General features: G+C 43.4%; 1 protein-coding gene across 2 annotated transcripts in view; it reads right to left on the reverse strand.

Annotated features, from left to right (window-relative positions):
• ANKRD6 (ankyrin repeat domain 6) overlaps positions 1-17,740 on the reverse strand; it is a 148,348-nt gene extending 130,608 nt beyond the window's left edge. For both annotated transcript variants that reach the window (XM_070418087.1, XM_070418084.1), the window contains exon 1: positions 17,655-17,740. The gene's annotated coding sequence lies outside the window, so the exon portion shown is untranslated. The remainder of the gene's footprint in view (positions 1-17,654) is intronic.
• Between the last annotated feature and the right edge of the window lie 4,143 nt (positions 17,741-21,883).

Here is a 21,883-nt window from a genome sequence, read left to right on the forward strand (position 1 = left end):
ATCTAATAAAAGAGAAACATGCAAATTGACTGCACCTCTGCTACACCCCAAGCCACGCCCAACAGCCAATCAGAGTGACTATATGCAAATTAACCCAACCAAGATGGCGGCCGGCAGCCAGGGAGCTGGAGCAAGCAGGAGGCTTGGTTGCCCCAGCGATGGAGAAAGCCAAGCTTCCCGCCTGCCCTGGCCAGCTGTGGCCTCCGCTCAAGGCAACAAAGTTTCAATTATAGAAACTAAATAAATCCCAGATACCTGCTTCCAGCCAGCCTCCACTGGGAGCTTGGGTGGCTCGGGGCCATGGCCAGACTGCAAACAGTCATCAGCCCCTCACCCAGGATGGCCACACCCTCATGGGGTGAGGGTCCCCACTGGGGGGCTTGGCCAGTCTGCAAACAGCCATCAGCCCCTCACCCAGACTGGCCAGGCACCCGCGCAGGACCCCCTACCCTGAAGGGGCTGTGGCCAACCTGAAAACAGCCATCAGCCCCTCACCCAGGCTGGCCACACCCTCATGGGGTGAAGGTCACCGCTGGGGGGCTTGGCCAGCCTGCAAACAGCCATCAGCCCCTCACCCAGGCTGGCCAGGCACCCCAGAGGGGATCCCCACCCTAAAGGGGCTGTGGCCAGTCTGAAAATGGCCCTGAGCCCCTCACCCAGGCTGGCCAGGCACCCCAGCAGGATCCCCACCCTGATTCGGGACACCCTTCAGGGCAAACCAGCTGGCCCCCACCCATGCACCAGGCCTCTATTCTATATAATAAAAGGATAATATGCAAATTGACCCTAACAGCAGAATGACTGGGAATGACTGGTCACTATGACACACACACTGACCACCAGGGGGCAGATGCTCAATACAGGAGCTGCCCCCTGGTGGTCAGTGCGCTCCCACAGGGGGAGCTCTGCTCAGCCACAAGCCAGGCTGACGGCTGCCAGTACAGTGATGGTGGTGGGAGCCTCTCCCACCTCCTCAACAGCGCTAAGGATGTCCGACTGCAGCTTAGGCCTGCTCCCCGCTGGCAAGTGGACATCCCCCGAGGGCTCCCGGGCTGCCAGAGGGATGTCTGACTGCTAGCTTAGGCCCAATCCCCCAGGGAGCAGGCCTAAGCCAGCAGGTGGTCATCCCCTAGGGGTCCCAGACTGCGAGAGGGCACAGGCCGGGCTGAGGGACCCCCTGAGTGCACAAATTTTTGTGCACCAGGCCTCTAGTCTATAATAATTACTTGCACTATAAATTCTTAAAGAAAGAGGACCTTTATGGGCCAGATTTTCAGGGCAAATGAGGAGGCCCACAGTGAAGCCGAAAGTTTTCTCATGTCTCACCAGGTTGTCCCTTTTTGTTTGGGTTTTTAGTCAGATTATTTGAAAAGTTATCTATTTCCTCCTCATCACCATCCTCTCTCCCCCAACACACACAGAAACACAGCGTTATTGAATTCTCATGCTGCAACTGGCAATACTCTTGTTCCCTTCCTGGCCCCAAGAATTTCTTTCCTGCTCCTAAAAGCCAAGATAGGTCCTACACAAACAACTCCTTGGGTCTATCTAGACATATTAAAATTTAACTCACACTCCAGTATAAAATAAAGTATCTTCCATTTCCCTTACACACAGAAATGTATTCTATTTTCCAGGACATTACAAGGTAATTTGTACAGGAATAATGTAAGTTCTTTAAAAGGTGTTTTTAAAATACAAAAGACTCTTAACAAACTATGGTGCATCACATATGAATAGGCAAGATTACAGGACCCCTTCCTGTGTATCATGTGACATTCCTGTTCTGGCCTCCAAACAAAAGCCTGACAGATGTAAGTGCTTGTAGATAACACTCTGAACCATCTAGGGCGCTTTGAGATTTCTGTAAGGGTGCACAGATGATCGAGTTGCAAGGGACTAAAAAAATGTTTTCTATATCTTAGAGGAAAAAATATTACTAATCAGTATAAAGCAAGCTCTAGCCATCTGTTGTTCTAAAACTGGACACTTGATCAGGTTCAAAAGAAGTGAAGTTCCTGCCGGTGGAAGTAGGAATTTAGAATACCAGATAAAATATCACCACTAGTGATGAAATTATCTTATTAAAGAACAATGACAGCTTTCTAACTTCAGGGACCGATAATAATTCTCCTCAGTTACAGTTCATAAAGGAGTATGTTATTCTGTTATCCCAGACCTTACTAAAGACAAGCCTCTCTTACTGAAGGGTGGTTTTACACCTAACTGACAAGTTAGATTAGTCCATATTTCCAGTAGCCAGATAGATACATTATCATATCTTTTTTTACAAAAGTGGACCTAACAAAAGATTGCCTTTCCTAGGAATGAGACTAGTTAATATGATATCCTTCAATGATAAAGATTTATCAATAAACAATCCTAAAATTCACACGGAACCATGAAAGATCTCAAATAGCCAAAGCAATCTTGAATAAAAAAGAACAAAACTGAAGGAATCACACTACATGATTTCAAAATATACTACAAACTACAGCAATTAACTGACTCTGCAAAACAGCCTGATCCCAAATTAATACAAACAATGCAAACTTCTTTCACTACATTTTTAAAAACTAGCAGCTAGTCACTTCTAATGAGCCTGTGAAGTAAGGTAGAATATAGATGTTAATTTTAGTGATGTATTTATGATATGAATTTTATGACACAGTGTGACAACTACTCCATGTATTAGACTCAGTATATTAGACTCCATATATTCTACTCCAATGATGAGACAAACTTCCAGGGGGTAAAGATTCAATAACATCGTTTTTAATATTCCGTTCACAAGTTGGGGTTGAATATGGCACTCATTTCTGCAGACATGTGAAACCCAATCCAACTACAATATATTAAAAGGCTTATAGTCTTACCATGTTTTAACAATGCTCCTAATTTCCTTTACGAATGGCTCTAAAATGTCGTTATGAATGAATGAATTTATGAAAAAATCTAAAACATATATAGATCCCCAGAAAGATGAACCAGTAGGTTCCAGAGCAAATTAAGCCTGAAATATCCTTGGAGGCAAAAATGACAAAACTGACACTGCCCTATTTGGGGCACATCCTGAAAAGGAAGGGTTCTTTGGTAAAGACAATGCTGGGAAAAGAGAAGGCAGCAGGAAAAGAGGAAAAACAAATATGAGATGTATTGACTCTACAAAAGAACCCAGTGACAAACCCACATAATATTTTATCAAAATGAACAACTGAAAGAGGAAAGTTGCCAACAAAGAAGAAAGTGCAGCAAAGAAATGAGAAGTGTTAATATTTGGAAGTAAAAGTGAATGGAATGGGATGGAGTTACAGAAGAAAGCTGGCCACGGGACTACTACCACTTGAAAAAGCTAGATGTGCAGCCAGAGGAACTTAAGGGAACTTACCTACATGAATGAGGAAAGTGTTTGAGGTGAAAAGGATGAAGAGACAATGCTGGCAAAAACTTCACATTAAAGTAACTCTTGGAGAGCCTTTACAACATAGAAAGCACAAAGGATAAATTTTGGAAACTGAACCAAACTTCAAAAAAAGGAGTCTGAAAAATCCATCAAGGCACAGAAAAGATGCGTATTCTGTGTCATAAGGTAGAGGATGGGAAGAAGGTAGCAAACTGTTCAAACTACTCTTGATATGTTTTTACAAAGAAATAAAAGTTTAACCCTCAATGTTGCTAATGGTTTAAATGACAGTGTACTAAAGTTTACTACTTTTTCATTTCCCAATCTACACTAATAAAAGAGAAACATGCAAATTGTGTCACTCCACTACACCCACCAGACGATCAGAGTGACTATGCAAATTAACCCAACAAAGATACCGGTTAATTTGCATACACAGGCGCGAGCAAAGACTGAAGACTGAAGCGGCTTGGCTTCTCCGCTGCGGCCGGACCAAAGGCCTGGGTCCCGGGTGCTGGAGAAAAACCGGTGCCAGCAGCCAGGGGAAGGAAGGCCTATTGTGCGAATCTTTGTGCAACAGGCTTCTAGTCTACATATATAAAAGGCTAAGTGTCTGTCCGACCGGTAGCTATGATGCACACTGACCACCAGAGGGCAGACGCTCAATGCAGGAGCTGCCATGACGTGCACTGGCCATTTAAAAATAAACAGCACCACGGACCTGGCACCGACAAACCAACACTCAGCTTCCCCCAAGTGGGACACAGGCCCTGCCACCACCCCTGAGCAACACCCCACCAAATCGCAGCCAACACTGCCAAGACCCCATGGCACAAAATGCGGCCCACAGCCCAGCCCAAAACAGTTGCTGTGGGCTCCCAGTAATGACGTCACACAGCAACACCTGGCTTCCCCTCCCTAGCGACTAGCCTCCTTGCATTCTTCAGCCCAGGAACCCAACTTGCTTTATACCCAGGTGCAAACATTTTACAGTTTAACCAAATGTTTGTGAAGCGTTTTCCCGTGCCTCATCTCATTTGATCCTCACAGAAGTCCTGGAGTAGGTAGATAGGAGACTTGGTAGAATCCTATTTTCTTTTCATTAGCAAGATGTGAATAGAGATATTAAAGTATTTCTTCTAATTAATTTCCTTTCAATGTGCATGAATCCGTGCACTGGGACACTAGTACAATTATAACTAAGGGTTTTTAATGTTTTCACCAAATGTTTAAAGGTCCTAGAACAATTGCAATTTCCCCCACTAATTATTAAGATAGCTTATAGGGGGGTTCAGCTGCACTGTTAACCTTCATAGCACCCTCAAAGTGATCACTGCCTGCAGTTACCTTGCAAGGAGGGAGGGATGCGAGACAGGCAGAGTTTCTGGGCTGACTGGCGAAGTTCTACTTCCCCACCAGCATGGCAGTTATAAAGGTATTTACCTTATAATAATTTGTTAAGCAAAAAAAATTGTTTCTGTGACTCAAATCCATGAGCGCAGGGGACTAGTCAATGAGGAACCAACCATCTGTGGTCACCTTTCTAAGAGAGGGGGGAAAAGTCGGAAAGTGAATTGACAGAGGGCACAAAGGCTGCTGTCAGACATGAAACCAGAACCCAGGCCTTCCTGGCAGCCAGGGCTGCACTCCTCTCTTCAAAGCCTGCCAGTCTCCCATGAAACAGACTTCCCCGAAAGGGCATCTTTATTGTCCATTTCCAAGAGAGGTAATTCAGCTGGGTTTGAATGTGGAGGCCTGGGGTTTTAAGCTACATTACTTAATGCTAACCACAAAGAAAAAGACAAATAAATAGGGAGCCAAAAGAAAGCCATTGACCATAAAATTTTTTTCCTAAATTATTTTTCAGGTGGAGAGGTTACGCTTTGCAGAGAACAGTAAAACATTTTGCTTCCCTGGTCTTAAGGCAACAATACACTCAAACTTAATGAATGCCATTTATTCTGTGGGCCCAGGCAGTGCTGCTGTGGATTTATGATAACGGAGTTGTTTACAATCAATACTTGGTCTTTTCTTCTAGACTTAGCACAGTAACATAACATTTCCCACCTCACTTAAGTACCCTAATAGCCTCTAATCTAGCTTTTTACATACAAAATCCATCATGGCTTCTATTTGCTTACTGCATTGAGGAATGTGTTTTCTCCCCACTTTATACACAGCTTTCATTAACACTACCAAATATACCATATATAACTGGGATATTAACTTTCATCCAATTCAGTTGGCTAGTAAATTCAGAACAAATACTAAAAGTCTCTAGTGATTTATTCTCCTACCCCCAAAGTAAATACCCCTGACATTAAGGCAATGTCAAAAGGCTGGAGAAAGAGAGACATAGTAAGAAAAACATTTTATATTCTCATACAATATTTTATAGTCTATTTTTAAATGCACAAACCCATGGTTACTTTTAACACAATCATTCAATTACAAGCACATTGTTGTATTTTTGAGTCTTTAAACATTCAGAGAAGAAGTAAATTAGTGAATTTAGGATTCTAAAAGACAGAAATCTACTGAGCATCAAGAATTTGTTTTAGGTGTATCAAAATAATAGTTATTATAATTAAAATATTGTTGTTATTATTATAAAAATATTTGTAACTGTGTGGTGATGGATGTTAACTAGACTTTTGGTGAAGATCATTTCACAATATATATAAAATCATTATGTTGTACACTTGAAACTAACATAATATCTCATTTTAAAAAACATGCCAATAATCTAAAAAATGAATTTTTAAAGACATAAACTTTATTTTATTCAAAATGGCCTTTTCTCAAGGATTTAGTAAGAGAAAGGAAAGAAATTCTGGTATCTAAAGATCAGTTAGACCCATTCCATGTTTTGGAGAAGGGGAAAGGAATGATTTAGAGCTATCATTTTAATAACAATAATATATGAGAAAAGCGTTCCACAACAGTATTCCTAACCTTCCTGGCAATGATGGGCTCCTAAAAAGAGGGTATATTCTGAATTTTATTAATTCTAATCATATATTATATATCCTAGATCTAAGGGAACTATTTAAAGGAAGTTTTTGATAATCTCATATAGGATATTTGAAATAAATTTCCCTAGATGTGTCCCAACAGGAAGGCATCTAATTAGCTGTAAATCCCTCATTGAGTAATAAAGTGTTTACTGACATTTCAAAGTACAAAATACCCTGGCTTACATCCAATCAAACATCCAGATTTTATTTCAGCAGGGTAGCAAAGGCAAAAACTGTTTAAAGCACCTGATCTTCAGTTTTAAAACAGTGCAACATAGCTGCATCACATCAAGAATGACTGATTCTCCTTTCAAGTTTTTATTTATGTATTTTTTTGGTTGGGGGGCTTGGGGGCGGAGGGGGAAAGGAGGGAGTGGGTCTCACTTTTTTCTGTCTTGTTTAAAACCCACCAGGTGCCAGGGGATCTAGCTATTATTCATTACTGGTTTTACAGCTCTTTACTAAGTTTTTGAATAGCAAATGGAAGAAAACGAAGGCTTCAGTGAGCAAGCCATTCATTAAGTATCCCATAACCCAGGATAATACATTGTGGAGATTAAGGAAATTATAAACAATTAAATAAGCATCCGCTCTTAAAGTACCTATAAAGCACCAGGACTTAGGTTCTTCCTCTCTTGGTAACTCCTTCTGCTATTAACTTTTACCTTGATTTTAAAGAGAGATAGCCTATGCTAATTTTAACTTTAATAGGTGTCCTGTGTTCCCATGTAAACCAGTCACATTTGCTAAAGCCCCGGGGCCAACTTTCCTATCATTATTTCTATTTGGAAGCAGAGCCACAGATGGCTCTATAGGTGGTGAAGTCAGGCAGTGAATGATTTGATTTACAGGATAAGCCCACTGGCTAGGTCTCTGCACATGTTCAGAATGCTGATGATTAACACCCGAGGGGCATTCCCCTCTTGGTTCCAGGCTCCCCTATCAAGTAGGCAAGGCTTCAATACTGGGTGAGACAAGAAGCATATCTAGAACTGGTAGAAAACTATTTCTAGGGACCAAAAGACAAGTTGCCACAAGGGTCTGAGCTGCTTAAAGAATAGGCCACCTGCACCACCCTCAATTCCGATGCAGGTGTTATTAAATGTGCACCTCCCCAGACCTACCAAATCAGCATCTAGGGAGGAGAGAGGGAATCTTGGAATTTTAGTAGATTCCCCAGATGATTCTTATGCATAAGTTTGAAAAGTATTGGTTTAAGGAAGATAGATAGATAACTAGAAGATACATTTAGTAACTTGCCTGAAATAACCTATACTAATAAAAGGGTAATATGCTCATTAGACCGGGAGACCTTCCGGACAAAGCCATGGTGTGGGGCCAAGGCAGAGGCAGTTAGGGGCAATCAGGCCAGGAGGTAAGGGCAGTTGGGGGAGAGCAGGCTGGCAGTGGGGGGTAGTTGGGGGTGAGCAGGCCGGTGGGGGGGGGCAGTTGGGGGCGATCAGGCTGGCAGGGGGGGCAACTGGGGATGAGCAGGCCAGCGGGAATGGGGGGGGAGGCGGCAGTTGGGGGCGAGCAGGCAAGCAGGCAGGTGATTGGTTAGAAGCCAGCAGTCCCGGATTACGAGAGGGATGTCTGACAACCAGCAGTCGGACATCCCCTAAGGGGTTCCAGATTGGAGAGGGTGCAGGCCAGGCTGTGAGTTTGACATGCTTGGTAGTGCATCTTTAATTCCAACATGGGCACCATGAAATAGTTTTTCCTTAAATTAGGACTTAAAAATTGTAAATATTAATTATTTGGACCCTTTGTTTAGGTAACACAGCCCAATCTCAACCAGTAATAGATAAATGAAGCATTATTAGAGTTAGTGTACACTGCTAAAGTTGTGGACCATTTTTCAATGACTCCAACTGGGTACTGGGATCTTTCACATGATCTTTCATTAATCCCTCAATATGTCCCAGATGGTGGGGAGAGCCAAATGGCATACTCCTAGGCACAAATTTACTTCAAGCAAATAAGATAAATAGGTCCAAATCTTATCACTTTAGTTTCTCTTAAGAGCAAATAAGTACAAGTGACACATACATTTTGTGATTGTGTAATACATTCCAAGGCAAAGACTGCTCTTTTTTTTTTGAGAGGAAGAAAGCTCCAATGTCTATTACCAGTCACTTAAAGTAGTTTTAAACTGTTATGATAACATTCATGAAGCCAATAAGACATGCATATTCTTGTTCTCTGCTAATCTTCCTCTGTTCCGTTTTTCTCAAATGTACATTTCTCTACATGGTTGGATGACTTTGAGTAAATTAAATATGCTTCATTTCCTAATAAATGTATGAACCTAAATGGCTTAATCCCATTTTTATTTGCTTACAAGGCAATTATGGTACAATTGTTTCCATATAGGGGTCTCACACTACAAAAATAACATTTTATATACAGATGTTTGTAAAGTGAGAAATAAATTATATGAAAACGGTTATAATTAACAGACCAGTAAAAAAACTAGCACATTGGTGTTAGGTCTGATCAAATAATTAAATCAATACCTCCTCCCCTGGGAACTAACCTTTAGGCCACTTCACAACAGACATTCCACTTGCTAAAACCATCATCTCTCCCCTCCCGACTTTCCCATAATCCGGACCTGCACAGAGAATTGTCCGCCCAGAAAAAGCCCGCCTAGAGTACTTTAACACATTTCCTACCGCTCAGGAGTTTTCTCGTGTTTCGCGTGCCATCTGTTAAGGACCGCTCACAAGTGTTCTCGTTTTTCACGCCCATGGAAAAAGGAGCAAATCTAGATACTTATATAAATTTTGTTTGGTCCCTCTTCATAGAGGAAAATGTCTTACGCAGTACCATACGTTAAAAAAGTACTAGGAACTTTAATTGTTTAATTGTTTTTGTAAATAAAAATGTTATAATTATTGAAAAACAACACCTAAAGTGCATTACGACCTGTAGTTATGATTTAAATAACATGCAGTTTGCCCAAAAACGTGCGGTCCCTGGCATATGTCTTAGAGATTTCTATGCGGTACGCAATGTGTTAAAAACCTCTGACTGCCCTAGCTGGTTTGGTTCAGTGGATAGAGCACTGGCCTGTGGACTGAAGGGTCCCGGGTTCAATTCCGGTCAAGGGCACATGCCAGGGTTGCGGGTTCAATCCCCAGTTGGGGCGTGCAGGAGGCAACCGATCAATGATTCTCTCTCATCATTGATGTTTCTGTCTCTCTCTCTCCCTATCCCTTCCTCTCTGAAATCAATAAAAATATATTTTTAAAAAATAAAAATAAATAAAAAACTCTGACTCCTGGTCTTTGGGGGCTGACGCCATTTTGGGGCTCAGCCCATCTGGTATCCAGATGACCTAATAAATTCATAATTCCTCACTCCTTTTGGCCTCGTGCGTTCCTCCTTCGGCGACCCTAACAATTGGTATAAAAGACAGCTACATATCCACCAAAGAGTTCTGTTCCCCTTCCAAAGTAAATGATTATTGCTCAGAAGCAGCTGTCCAGCCAGGACTACATTTCCCAGCCTCCTTAAATTGAGGTTGGACTAAGAATTGGTTCTGGACAATGAAATGTAAGCAGAAGTGGTGTTTTTACTCACTGGTGGAGTTAATCTGGTTTGCCTTTTCCCTACTCTGTTCCTTTCTGTAACACTCACTGGAGGCTACATGGTAAAGATGGTGGCATTACAAGATTTTTTTTCGTGGGGTTTTTTTTTTTTTTAATCCCTGAGTCACTTACAGAAGAGCTAACTAGCCCTGGCTGGTGTGGCCCAATTGGTTGAGCATCATCCCATGCACTGAAAGGTTGCCAATTCAATTCCCAGTCAGGGCACATACCCAAAGTGCAGGCTCAATCCCCAGCAAGGGGCGTGCAGGAGGCAGTCAATTGATATTTCTCTCCCTCTCCCTTCCTCTCTCTCTAAAATCAATAAAAACATGTTTTTTAAAAATTAAAAAAAAAAAAATAGTACAGAGTTCCTGTGTACCCTACCTCCCACTGATAGTATCTTACATAACCACAGTACAATGATCAAAACAAGGAAATTGGCATTGGTATAATATATTAACTATAGACCCTATTCGGATTTTGCTTTTTCTTTGTATTCACTGTGTGTGTGTGTGTGTGTGTGTGTGTGTGTTCTATGAGTTTTATCACATGTACAGATTTGTGTAACCTCCACCACAATCAGGACACAGAACTGTTTCAAATCCCCATTTTACAGATTAGGAAACGGAGGCATACATTTTTACAACCAAATTGTCAAAATTTTTAAAACTAATAGATGGCAGAGCCAGGAGTCAAATCCAGTAAGATCAGCTCTGAAGCCGTGCCTCTTAACCAAAGGTGGCTATAAGTATTTAAAGGGCCTCTCTGTGATACTCAAATGCATCCATATGTACCACTCAAGAAGTCTGCTCTCCAGTACTTTGATATTTTACACTATATATGGCATAATATAAAGTAGATACAGTACATCTCGGCATTCTACCTAAATTGGGCCAAATTCAGAATTTCATTCTGGGACTTACAATTAGTTCACTTGGTATTTTCTAGCTAAAAAGTAAGTTTTTAAAATGACATGAGACATATTATCCCTGACAAAGAAAGAAAAATAATTTTTAGTTTTGTGAAAAATCTGTACTGAAATTTTTCAAGTTGATTGTTTATAATTAGGTTTATTTTTTATTCTCAATAATAAATTCAAATCACTATTGTATAAGTATGACATCATAGGTCCACCTTATGTCACTACATTTTTACCTCTCATTAAGCAGATATTTTAGGTAGTAGAACATCTAAATAATTTTACTATGGGGCCCTAGCTGGTTTGGCTCAGTGGACAGAGTGTTGGCCTGCGGACTGAAGGGTCCTGGGTTCAATTCCAGTCAAGAGCATGTACCTCGGTTCCAGGCTCCGCCCCAGCACGGGCCCTGGTCAGGGCTCGTGCAGAGGCAACCAATTGATGTGTTTCTCTCACATCCATATTTCTCTCTGTCTTTCCCTCTCTCTTCCACTCTCTCTAAAAGTCAATGGGAAAATATCCTCAGGTGAGGATTTAAAAAATAAATAAATAATTCCACTATGGGAACAAAGTATTCTTTAAAAAATACATTTGATTAATACTGAATTATCTTGCGTAATTTTAAAAGCTTTACAGCTGATTTAATTATTTTTCAGATCCTGAACTTAATATATGTTCATTGCAAGAAGCCTATAAAATCTCCATAAAGATACAGAGGGGAAGAAGCCCCAATACTCCTAAACTCACCACCAAGAGGCAATTTCCTTGTATATCAGATTCCCGTGGGACTTTCCTGGTGTTAGAATACAATACAGTGGGGCCTTGACTTACGAGTTTAATTAGTTCAGAGACCGAGCTCGTTAAGGAGCTCATTAACTCAAATTACTCTATCAACTCAATTCAAAAAATCTGGTATCTCAAAAAACTCGTTAGTCAGGACACTCGTAAGTCAAGGCCCCACTGTACAGACATTTTTTAAAACTCTAAATCACTGAAGAATACAAATTTTCTGACCTTGGAATCACATTTTAGATAAACTGGTACTTTGGTTTATATTCTGGAATGTGAATACACATACACACGGTCTTAAAGGTCACTATGCAGTAAGCTGCTGATGCTCATAATAAAAGGAAATCATCAAGTTACATCGGATTAACAATCGCATTAGTTCTTGCTGGTCCACAGACCATCAGGATGATTGGAGGGCACCTCTCTCCAGGACTGTGGCAGAAGAAAGGATTGCTTTTACACTATGTTTTGGTCTGGGCCCCTTATTTAATAAAAACTGAGGCTTTGAGAAACTAGAGCTCCACAGTGAGTTGATGGCCAGGACTACGCCAGGTTTCCTAACGTCCATCTCACGTCCTTCTGTCTCCCAAGGCCCAGGATGTGCTCCTCCACCTCCCACAGCCTCATCCAACTCGACCAGAAGACAGAGAGCAACGTCCCTAAAGCTAATGTGGAAAAGGTCACAACCTCAGGAGAACTAAGTTCTTTATTCACCTTTTGTCTACTTCCTATCTGTAAGGAAAATGGACCTTATTCTTTTGTTCCTATTAATTTTAGAAACATTTCTCAAAGCATATGTCCTTTACAAAACAAAAACAACAAAAAGGCCTTGCTGGTTCCTGTTTAGCTATTAAGATTGATTTACTTTAAGCTACTGTATTCTTGTTACTATTTGCTAATCTCCCTTAAGTTCACTTTTTTGTTTGTTTGTTTACCATCATGGACAGAAAGATTTTCCATAATCTTCTCCATTTTTGAACTAAGGACAAATCAGTGATGTAGAAACTGAATTAAGTCCATTCAGCTGTCAAGCAACTCCTAAATTTAAATGTTTTAATCCTTACACCCTCTTCCTAGTTTTACATGAAAACAGAGTCAAGCATTTCCCAAAGTACTTTGAGTCTAGAATATCAGATTCTAATACTTAGATGGATGTTCAAATTTTGTCAATGTTCTAGGTCAGTGGTCAGCAAACTGCGGCTCTTTGGCCCCTTGAGTGTGGCTCTTCCTAAGCCTTAGGAGTACCCTAATTAAGTTAATAACAATGTACCTACCTATATAGTTTAAGTTTAAAAAATTTGGCTCTCAAAAGAAATTTCAATCGTTGTACTGTTGATATTTGGCTCTGTTGACTAATGAGTTTGCCAACCACTGATCTAAACCATAAGATGTTGAAAATTAGATATAATCAGTCTAAACCAAAGAAAGATTAAGAAGGCACAATATGTTAAAAATAGCCCTAGCCGGTTTGGCTCAGTAGATAGAGCATCAGCCTGTGGATTGAAGGGTCCCAGGTTTGATTCTGGCCAAGAGCACATACCTGGGTTGCAGGGGTTACAGGCTCAATCTCCGGCCCTGGTGGGGGGCATACAAGAGTCAACCAGTTGATGATATGTCTCTCTCACACTGACGTTTCTCTCTCTGTGTCTCTCCCCCTCCCTTCCACTCTCTCTAAAAATCAATGGAAAAATATCCTCGGCTGAGGATTAACCAATAAATAAATAAATAAATAAATAAAATGCTGATGGGACTTTTCCTCTGGGGAGCACGCTCCTGCCTGTCCCTTTTCCCTCCTTCCCCACAAGTGCGTTACCTCTGCCTTTCTCTCTCCTAAGCTCCAAGGGTCCTTCTTTTGCTTCTGTAACTTGTTTCCTGAGCCTATTCAGCCCAGCTGGCTCACTTCTACTACCTCTGTAACTTTCTAAATAAACTTTCTTGTGGGGCACGGTTACGGTGTTTTGGCCAGGTTCAAACCTCGGACTAATGAAAGGACAGGGTCCTCTCACTGCCACGTGCAAGTCCCAGCTGGAAGGCAGGCCGCCCCCCCCCCCCCCCCAGCACAATTATAGCCAACGGCTGTGGTTGTAAGCTTGAACCTATGGTCCAAACACGTAACCCCACGTGCCTTGTGCTAGAGTTCAGGTGCATGTAGTTGAGTAGGGTTGGAGCTCATGAGAATGCTGTAAACAACGTGATCACGCCCCTACTTTGCCTTGTGGCATCTGCTATAAAATAAAGACACGGCTTATGGGCACTGTCGTTGTCTCCTCATCAGGGAGGCAGCATCCCACCGAGACCCAGCTGTTATTCTCTTGTCTGTCTTTTCCTTAATCCTTTCACCCCCTTGGTCGTGCAGCCACACTTTCTCTTATAATTTGAGTTCTTGAGTCTGAAATCTTTCTTTGTCAAACTCAAGAACCAAGGTCCAATTTTATTACCAACACCACTGATAACACAACCATTAGAATTATCCTTAAAAATAAAAATAAAAAAAACAACTGACAATTTATGGGCATCAAATTGAAAAAAGGAAACATTTTGTTAACAAGAATCACATTGTTTCTCCACACAAATATTCAATTTTTTATAGAGGGGGAAAAACACACACACATTAGGATAAACAAATAAAACAAACAGATAAAAATTGTATCACCCATATTTATTTCAACTTGTAAGCATCACCTATGGTTCTGTACAGGCTTCCCAACGATAAATGTTGGGAGAAAGCAACAATAAAAATCAACAACCACATGAGGAAAATACAACGTTTCAGAGTATTCTCACAAATTGTTAATATATCACCAGGTCCTAGCTTAGGCCTGGACAATAACAGGACAGGGGAGGAAACGTCTATGCTTTCTACAAGGCACCATGACAGTCATCTGCGACATCCTTATTCAAGTCAGCTTTCCTGGGAGGGTTAACAGGTACCATTTATTGAGAGGAAATATTTGTGGTGCCGCTGAACATAACTGTTTCATCTGCAAAGATGATCAACACACCCCACTGCAGCAAGGAAAGGGGGCGCCTGTGCCAAGGTGAGGGGGAGCAGGGACTTGAGAGACTGCCCCATCCCAGCACTTCGATACATTCAGCTTTTCTGTGGTTTTCACCATACTCTCAATAATTGCTCTTACTTTCTATAAGACTGCTCCAGGGTATTGTGTAAATCCTAGCTTGGAAACTTCCCTCCCCCAGAGTTGTCCATATGTCAACCAATGGTCATTAAAGCAAGTTTGGTGCCAACAGGAATCCCCAATTTGGGGTGTGGTGAAGAAGAAAATCGAAAATTTTATTCAGTGTAAAGAGCTCAATTGTGACACAGCAGAGCTGTGAGAACAGCACAGCCGTGAGCTCAATAGTGTTAACTCAATTATGAAATAGCACAGCTGTGAGGCCTGGCCTCCTGTGAGGTCCCTCTCTGGCTCGAAGGCTCTACCCTGCTCTTTAGAGACACCTGTGTTTCAGCTTCAGCTCCACCCTGGGAAAACCCCAGCCCTCAGTGACAAGAGAAAGTTAAGGACATGCACTGAGGGGGGATTGGGGGGGGAGCTGACTTATATAGAGAGAAGTCTCTACCCTTGATCCCTGATTGATCCACCCTCATGCAAATGAGGGCTCCAAATCTTCACAGTTTGATTGGGCCAAAAAGCACCATCCTGGTTGGTCAAAATAGAGCTGTTCTGATTGGTCAGTAAAGATGCTAATGTGGATATAGCTGTGCAGTTTCTATTGGACAGGGCAAGTCTCAGTCCTATTGGCTGAAATACAATTCCAAGAACTCCTTTATAAGGGTTGGCTCAGGTGGCAGGAATACAATGCAGGCAAGCAGTTCAATGCAGGAAGCAGGTAATTTAGTGCAGGCTTCTCCTACTGTTTAGAAATAGCTGCTAGGCTCTGTTTTTTAATTTGAGTCCAGTTAGCTACCAGGAGTCCTTGGTAGTTATCTTCTTTCTCTGGATCAACACATATCAAATATTAAGTGCGAAAATCAAAGGGAAATGAACACAAATCCAAGCTAGTGGTTCCTTATGGGGGAGAATAAGTGAGTAGGTGCCATGGGGAGGGGTACTAGGGGATCCAAGGACCTGGGCATGCTCCAGTTCTTCAGCTGGGTGATGGGTACTTGGGTGTGTGTTCTGTTCTTATTCTTTAAATTGTACCCCTAAGTTTTATACTTTCTGAATGTGTATTTCACAGCAGCACCACCAGAATTTCTATATAGAAGGGCCTCAGGAGTTGGAAGTGTGCCTTGTCTCTACGCAGAGTTGGATCACAACCCATCTGCTTTTACTTCAGCATATGCTTATCTGGATGGGCTATGGAGGAGTTGATGAGTTTAAGTGGAAAGCTGTGGTTATCTTTGTCGTTACTAACCACAAACAAAGGGTTAACAAATTAGCATTTCTTTTTTAAAAAATATTTTTTTTGACTTTTAGAGAGAGAGGAAGGGAGAGAGAGAAACATCCACCAGTTGCCTTCCGTGTGCACCCTTACTAGGCATCAAGCCCGCAACGTAGGCATGTGCCCTGACCAGGAATTGAACCAGCGACCTTTCAGCTCAAGGGACAACACTCAATCAACTGAGCCACATTGACCAGGGCAACAAATTAGCATTTCTTATCACCCTTGATCTATACCTTCCAACAAGTAGTTGTTCTTTTGTCTCTTTTATTCTTCCTCATCCTCTTCTACTCTCTCCTCCTCACTTATGACACAGAGGATAGAAAACTCTTTCGATTTTAATTTATACCTTAATTTTTAAAAAAATGTATTTGTTGTCCATATGCTAAGCACCTGCCAGAAATGATAGAAGCTAAACATGTATACGTAGTTGCACCTACTAAGGGTAAGAACAATAGGTTGCTATTGCTATTTTAAGGCTGGAAGAGCCTCCCTCAGGGGCAATCAGTGCTCCCAGGTGTGTGTCTTCATTGCCCAGGTTATTTCCATTGACCTAGACACGAGTATCACCAACCAACTGGTTCACAAAAGGGATGCCTAACGTTTCAGAGCAGTACGCCAGGCATTTCACTTGGCATCATTTCATTTCCACGATACTACCGGGTTATGCATTATACACCCAATTTACCGTTCTAAATCCCAAACTTCACATAAGTGGGCTTTCCAAAAGCACACAGCGAACAAGTGGTGGCATCAGGACGCAGTCTCAAAGCGGATTTCTTCACCACTCCCTGAACCATCTCCCCGAGGCTCAGGGAAACCGTTCTTGACCAGCTTTACGAAACTGGAGCCCCTCTCTGGTGACAAAGAGCGCTCCGCTTCCTCCCCTCCCGCCCCCCAAACTACCGGAGGCACCGCACCGAAATTCCCAAGGCAAGAGTGCGCGAGCCACATCTGAAGGCTGAGCCCCGGCCAGCGCGGTCTTCCCGGGGCAGGACAGCCCCCGCCCCCCGCCCCCCGCGCCTGCACCTCTCCGGCAAGGGGAAGCGGGGCGGACTGCGGCGCGCCCGAGCCCAGCCTGGTCACTCTGAAGCCGGCCCGAAGGCCCGAGGACAGCGCGGAGCGCCAGGCGACAAGAGGGGACCCTCCTCTGCGCCTGCACTCCGCGCCCGGGAGCCATACCTGGGAACCCCGCAACTCCACCATCACCACTGACTTCAAACTCTTTGAACTCACTCAAGAAAGAGGAGGGGGGCGAGCAAAGGCGAGAAAGTTCTCTGCCCCCCGCTCCCCCCCGCCCCAAACCCCCAGTCTATATTCTAGGGAGGTAACCAAAGCAAAGCGATAAGGGAGGGGCCCCAGGAAGACCCCCTCCGGCCCTGGCGTTCCCAGAGGCCACAGGAAAGAAGGCAACGCGTTCCGTGTCTCTTCCCCAAGCAGACATTGGTCTGGGGCGCCCCCATCCCCGACGTCGGACCCCCAGATCAGAGGTCCCCGGGAGTGGGGGCGCCGGCGCGCAGAACGCACGGTACCTTTTTCTCCTGCGCTGGACGTCCGCGCTGCAGGAACTGATGCCAGGGACAGGGTTGGGGTGCAGGGAGATGCTGGGGACGGGCTCCCGCTGGCTCCGGCGGCCCCTGGGCCTCGGCGCCGCCCCGCGCCGCCGCCTCCAGCCGCCCGCTCTCCAGGCTGCGCTCCCCGCTCCGGCAAGTTACCTGTGGCCGCGCCCGCCGCGCCGCCGGCTGGGCCCTCCGCCCCGCCCGGCCCGCCAGCGGCTCCTAAGCTGGGGCCGCAGCGCCCCGCAGCGGCCGGCGGGGCACGGTGGGGGCCCGGGGAGGTGGGTCCGTGATCGGCAGCCCGCTCATAGATGGGGCCGCTACCCCTTCGCCCAGGACAGAGAGGTCTCCTTCGCAGAGTGGGAGGAAAGGGGGCTGCGCGGGGTGCGGTTTTCCGGGCAGCGGCTGCCCGGAGGTTTCTGGGAGGGAGAAGGGAATTGGGAGGAGAAACCATGCCTCAACCCGCGGCCAGTGGGTGTTCAGTATCCTCGTAGTTCACGGAACTGTGGTCGCTCAATGGAAGCGAACGTCAATGCCGACTGACCCAGAGGGCTGGGGAGGGGAAAGCAAGCCTTTATTCCAAACAGCTGGACGGAGCCAGCCTCTGAAACAGGCAAAACCGGTGAGCCTTCCTGACTCCTGTATTCAAAGCACACTTGACATGCACTCACTCCTGTTTCTGTGTTTTTCAGTTACTTCTTCAGTATCTAGCCGAGTTCCCGAACATAGCACTCGATAAATTATCGTTGCGCAAATGTATGAATAAACGGGACCTCACCCTTTTCAAGAAGCAGGGCAGGTGTCTGCTCTCCAAACATAGAACTCTTCGGGACAAGCTTATTTTGAACCCTTTTTTTCTTATGCTCTCTGAAATAGGCCTGGTTGGGGGCGGGGTGGAGGGGGGAATCTCCTTTTTCTTAAGATATTTGTCTCCCTCTCTCCTTCAGGGAACATTAGGCAGGGAAAATCCAAAAAAAAAAACCTCTACCCAAACCAGGGAAGGGTAAGTGCTTCGGAACTTCCCCCACCCCTAATCAGAGCTGCCTTCTTCAGATTTGTTCCCCACCTCTGTCACACACACACACACACACACACACACACACACACACACATATCTAGAGCTATTAGAACACATTTCCTTCCCGGGCCTATCCGGTCCCCTGAATTTCTCTGTGGACAGGTCACTAGGGAGTTCTAGGTGGAAACCCCCAAAGTCAAGGTATGTATGCATGACCTTTCAACCAGATCATTTATTGTTATACTTTTCCAAATTCAAGAGTTTTCCTAGTTAGTTTCTTCAATAAACTTTCAAAGATCCAAAGTGCTCCGTTCCTGTGGGAGGCTTTTATAGCCTCATCATAAAGTCACAGTGAGATGGAGTTTTAAGTTACATTTATGAGCAGTCAGAGTAATCGCACATTAATTCTGCTGAAAGGAACAGAATGCCCAAGCCAGCCTGTAAGATATGTGAACGCTCTGGGGAGCTGACTGGTCTGCATTTGTTCCCAGACCTTGATGAATGGGAATTCCTGGCAGGGGGACCTCACGAGTGCCAAAGCAAGCAGCTCATAAGGGCTGCTTGGAGATCTTGCTTGCTTATCTCCAAGTGGGCACTCAGTTCCTGGGCAACTAATGAAAGGACAATCCTAAACCTCCCTCTATATGAGAAAGGCTCCCAGCCTGCAGTTCCGTTCTCACCGCTCTGCTCAGCTCAATCACAGTCAGCCTCATAAGTCTACCCCACCAACCCCTCCTTCTGCCTCTTGAGAAAGAAGTCTGCTCTGCCAATAACTTTAACTGCTTCGTGAGAAATAATCTCGAATTGCCAGCAACATTTCTTTAATGAGTTGACTGTCCTAGCTGTCTTTTATGTTGATAGCTTCAGTTCATCCTTCAGCCCGCTATTCTGGCTTCTAGCCATTCTAATCCCTGAAACTGCCCTTGCTAAGGCTTCCACTCAAGAAATCTTCCACGTGCCCTTCCATGATTATATTCTCCTTCTCCTCCAGAGGAAACCACCTGAATTTGTGGTAATGATTTTCTTACCTTGAATATACTTAGTGTCCCTAAACATAACGTTGTTCAGTTTTGCCTGGTTTTGAACTTTTTGTAAAGGGAATCATTCTATGTGACTCCTATGCAACTTACTTTTTTCATTCAGCATTCTCTTTCTACGATTCAGCTACGTATTCAACTTCTCTGATATACAATATTTCACTGTAAGAAGTTACCACAACTTGTCCAGTCTAATTTCGGACATTGGCTTGGTTCCAGTTTTTGCTATTGCAGCTATGAGCATTATTAAATATTTATCCTGATGCATGTGTGCAGAGTTCTTAGAATATATATGTAGAAGTGATTGGGTGTTAAGATCTGTATGTGTTCAAATTTACCTGGAGAGGCTTAATTGTTTTTTAAACTAGTTATATCAATTTTCATTCCCATCAGCAGAACAGGACAGTCCCCTTGCTCCACCTCTCTGCCAGTGCTTGTTTTGTGTGTGTGTGGCGGGGGCGGGGGGGGCGGGGGGGTAGAGGAGGTGTAAAATAATTTCTCATTATGGCTGTGATTTGTATTTCCCTAATAAGCAGTTCGATCAAAAATCTTTAGTGTTTAATAACTATTCTTGTTTTCTCTTTTACCCTGTTTCATATGTTTTGAGAAATCTTTCCTGACCGTGAGGATATAAAAATATTCTTTAATATTCTTTTCTAAAAGTTTTGATTTCACATTTAAGTCTATACTTCATCTGAAATTCACTTCTCTTCTCATTTGCAATACCAGAGCTGCATTATAATGGGTTTGCATGTATGTATGAGTCTGTTTACTAGAAGGTTCTCTATTTTGTCCCATTTGCCTATCCTTAAGCTATTCCCATATTAGCTGGGAAGGGAGGTGAAATGTATGGTCTGAAAATACGTGGTTTTATATTACATCTTCTGATCATAGAAGTTCCACCCTTACTTCGTTGTTGTTGGTTTTGTTTTGTTTTTTCATCTTCATAAGGGTCTCAAGTATTCTTAGCCTTCTGCTTATCCATAGACATTTTAGAATTAGCTTATCCGGCCCTAACCAGTTTGGCTCAGTGGATAGAGCGTCGGCCTTCGGACTGAAAGGTCCCAGGTTCGATTCCAGTCAAGGTCATGTGTCTTGGTTGCGGGCACATCTCCAGTAGGAAGTGTGCAGGAGGCAGCTGATCCATGTTTCTAACTCTCTATCCGTCTCCCTTCCTCTCTGTAAAACAATAAAATATATATTTTTTTAAAAAAAGAATTAGCTTATCCGGTCCCATGAGAATTTTGGGATTTTGGTTTGGAATTGATTGCAGTGGATCTATGTGGTGAACTACATTATTCATTTACAACTTTTTATTCCTTTCCCACCTCTGCCATGCTTTCCTATAGTGGCGTAGCCTCCGCTGCCCCACTGTTTTGGGGCTTGTGTGACTTGCCTTGACCTGTTGGAGCAGAAGCTTTAAATATGTTGTGACTTTATGCTTCTTTCACATGCCTTGAGCTTTTGCCTTCTGCCATGAGAATATCATGCCCAAACAGAGGCTGCCGCTTCAGCTGGGATCCCAGAATGATCCCAGAATGAGAAGACACATGAAATTAGTCAGAGCCCAGTATCCATGGTACATGTATGAGACACACGGTGGGTACATTTGGAGGTTTATTTTCAGTTTATTCCCTTTTGTTAAGAACTGCCTCTCACTCATGAGAGTAGACCTCTGCAGCCACCAACTGCATCCCCAGCCATAGAGGATTGGACCATTAATTCAGTGTACTTATTGGGACTTGACCACCATCAAGCTACCATATTGCACATAGAATACAGCGTAAATGATGTGCCCTAGAATTGTGCTTCATGGAGAATGTGACCACTGTGCTAGGCAAGCAAAAGCAGATGGTCCTAGAGTCTAGTGGTGAATACAATCGTCAATCAAATATTAAATTACAGCTGAGTAACTGCTCTGAAGGAGTAACAGAACATGGTGCTATATAAAGCATGATTAGGGAAGAAATTAGGCCAGGAATGGACCACTGGCCCAAACTCAACCAATCTGATTTTCTTGCCTGGGAATTGAAGACAATGATAGCTAATACTTATAGAGTACTTACTGGTTTTAATTCTTTTTCATAGTTTAATGGATTTAATTCTTCCCATAACCACTTTGAGGTATATAACATTATCACCAGTTTAGA

This window comes from Myotis yumanensis, unplaced genomic scaffold (assembly GCF_028538775.1).
Source record: "Myotis yumanensis isolate MYYU_CA2020_CCGP unplaced genomic scaffold, mMyoYum1.0.hap1 SCAF_6, whole genome shotgun sequence".
NCBI lineage: Eukaryota > Metazoa > Chordata > Mammalia > Chiroptera > Vespertilionidae > Myotis > Myotis yumanensis.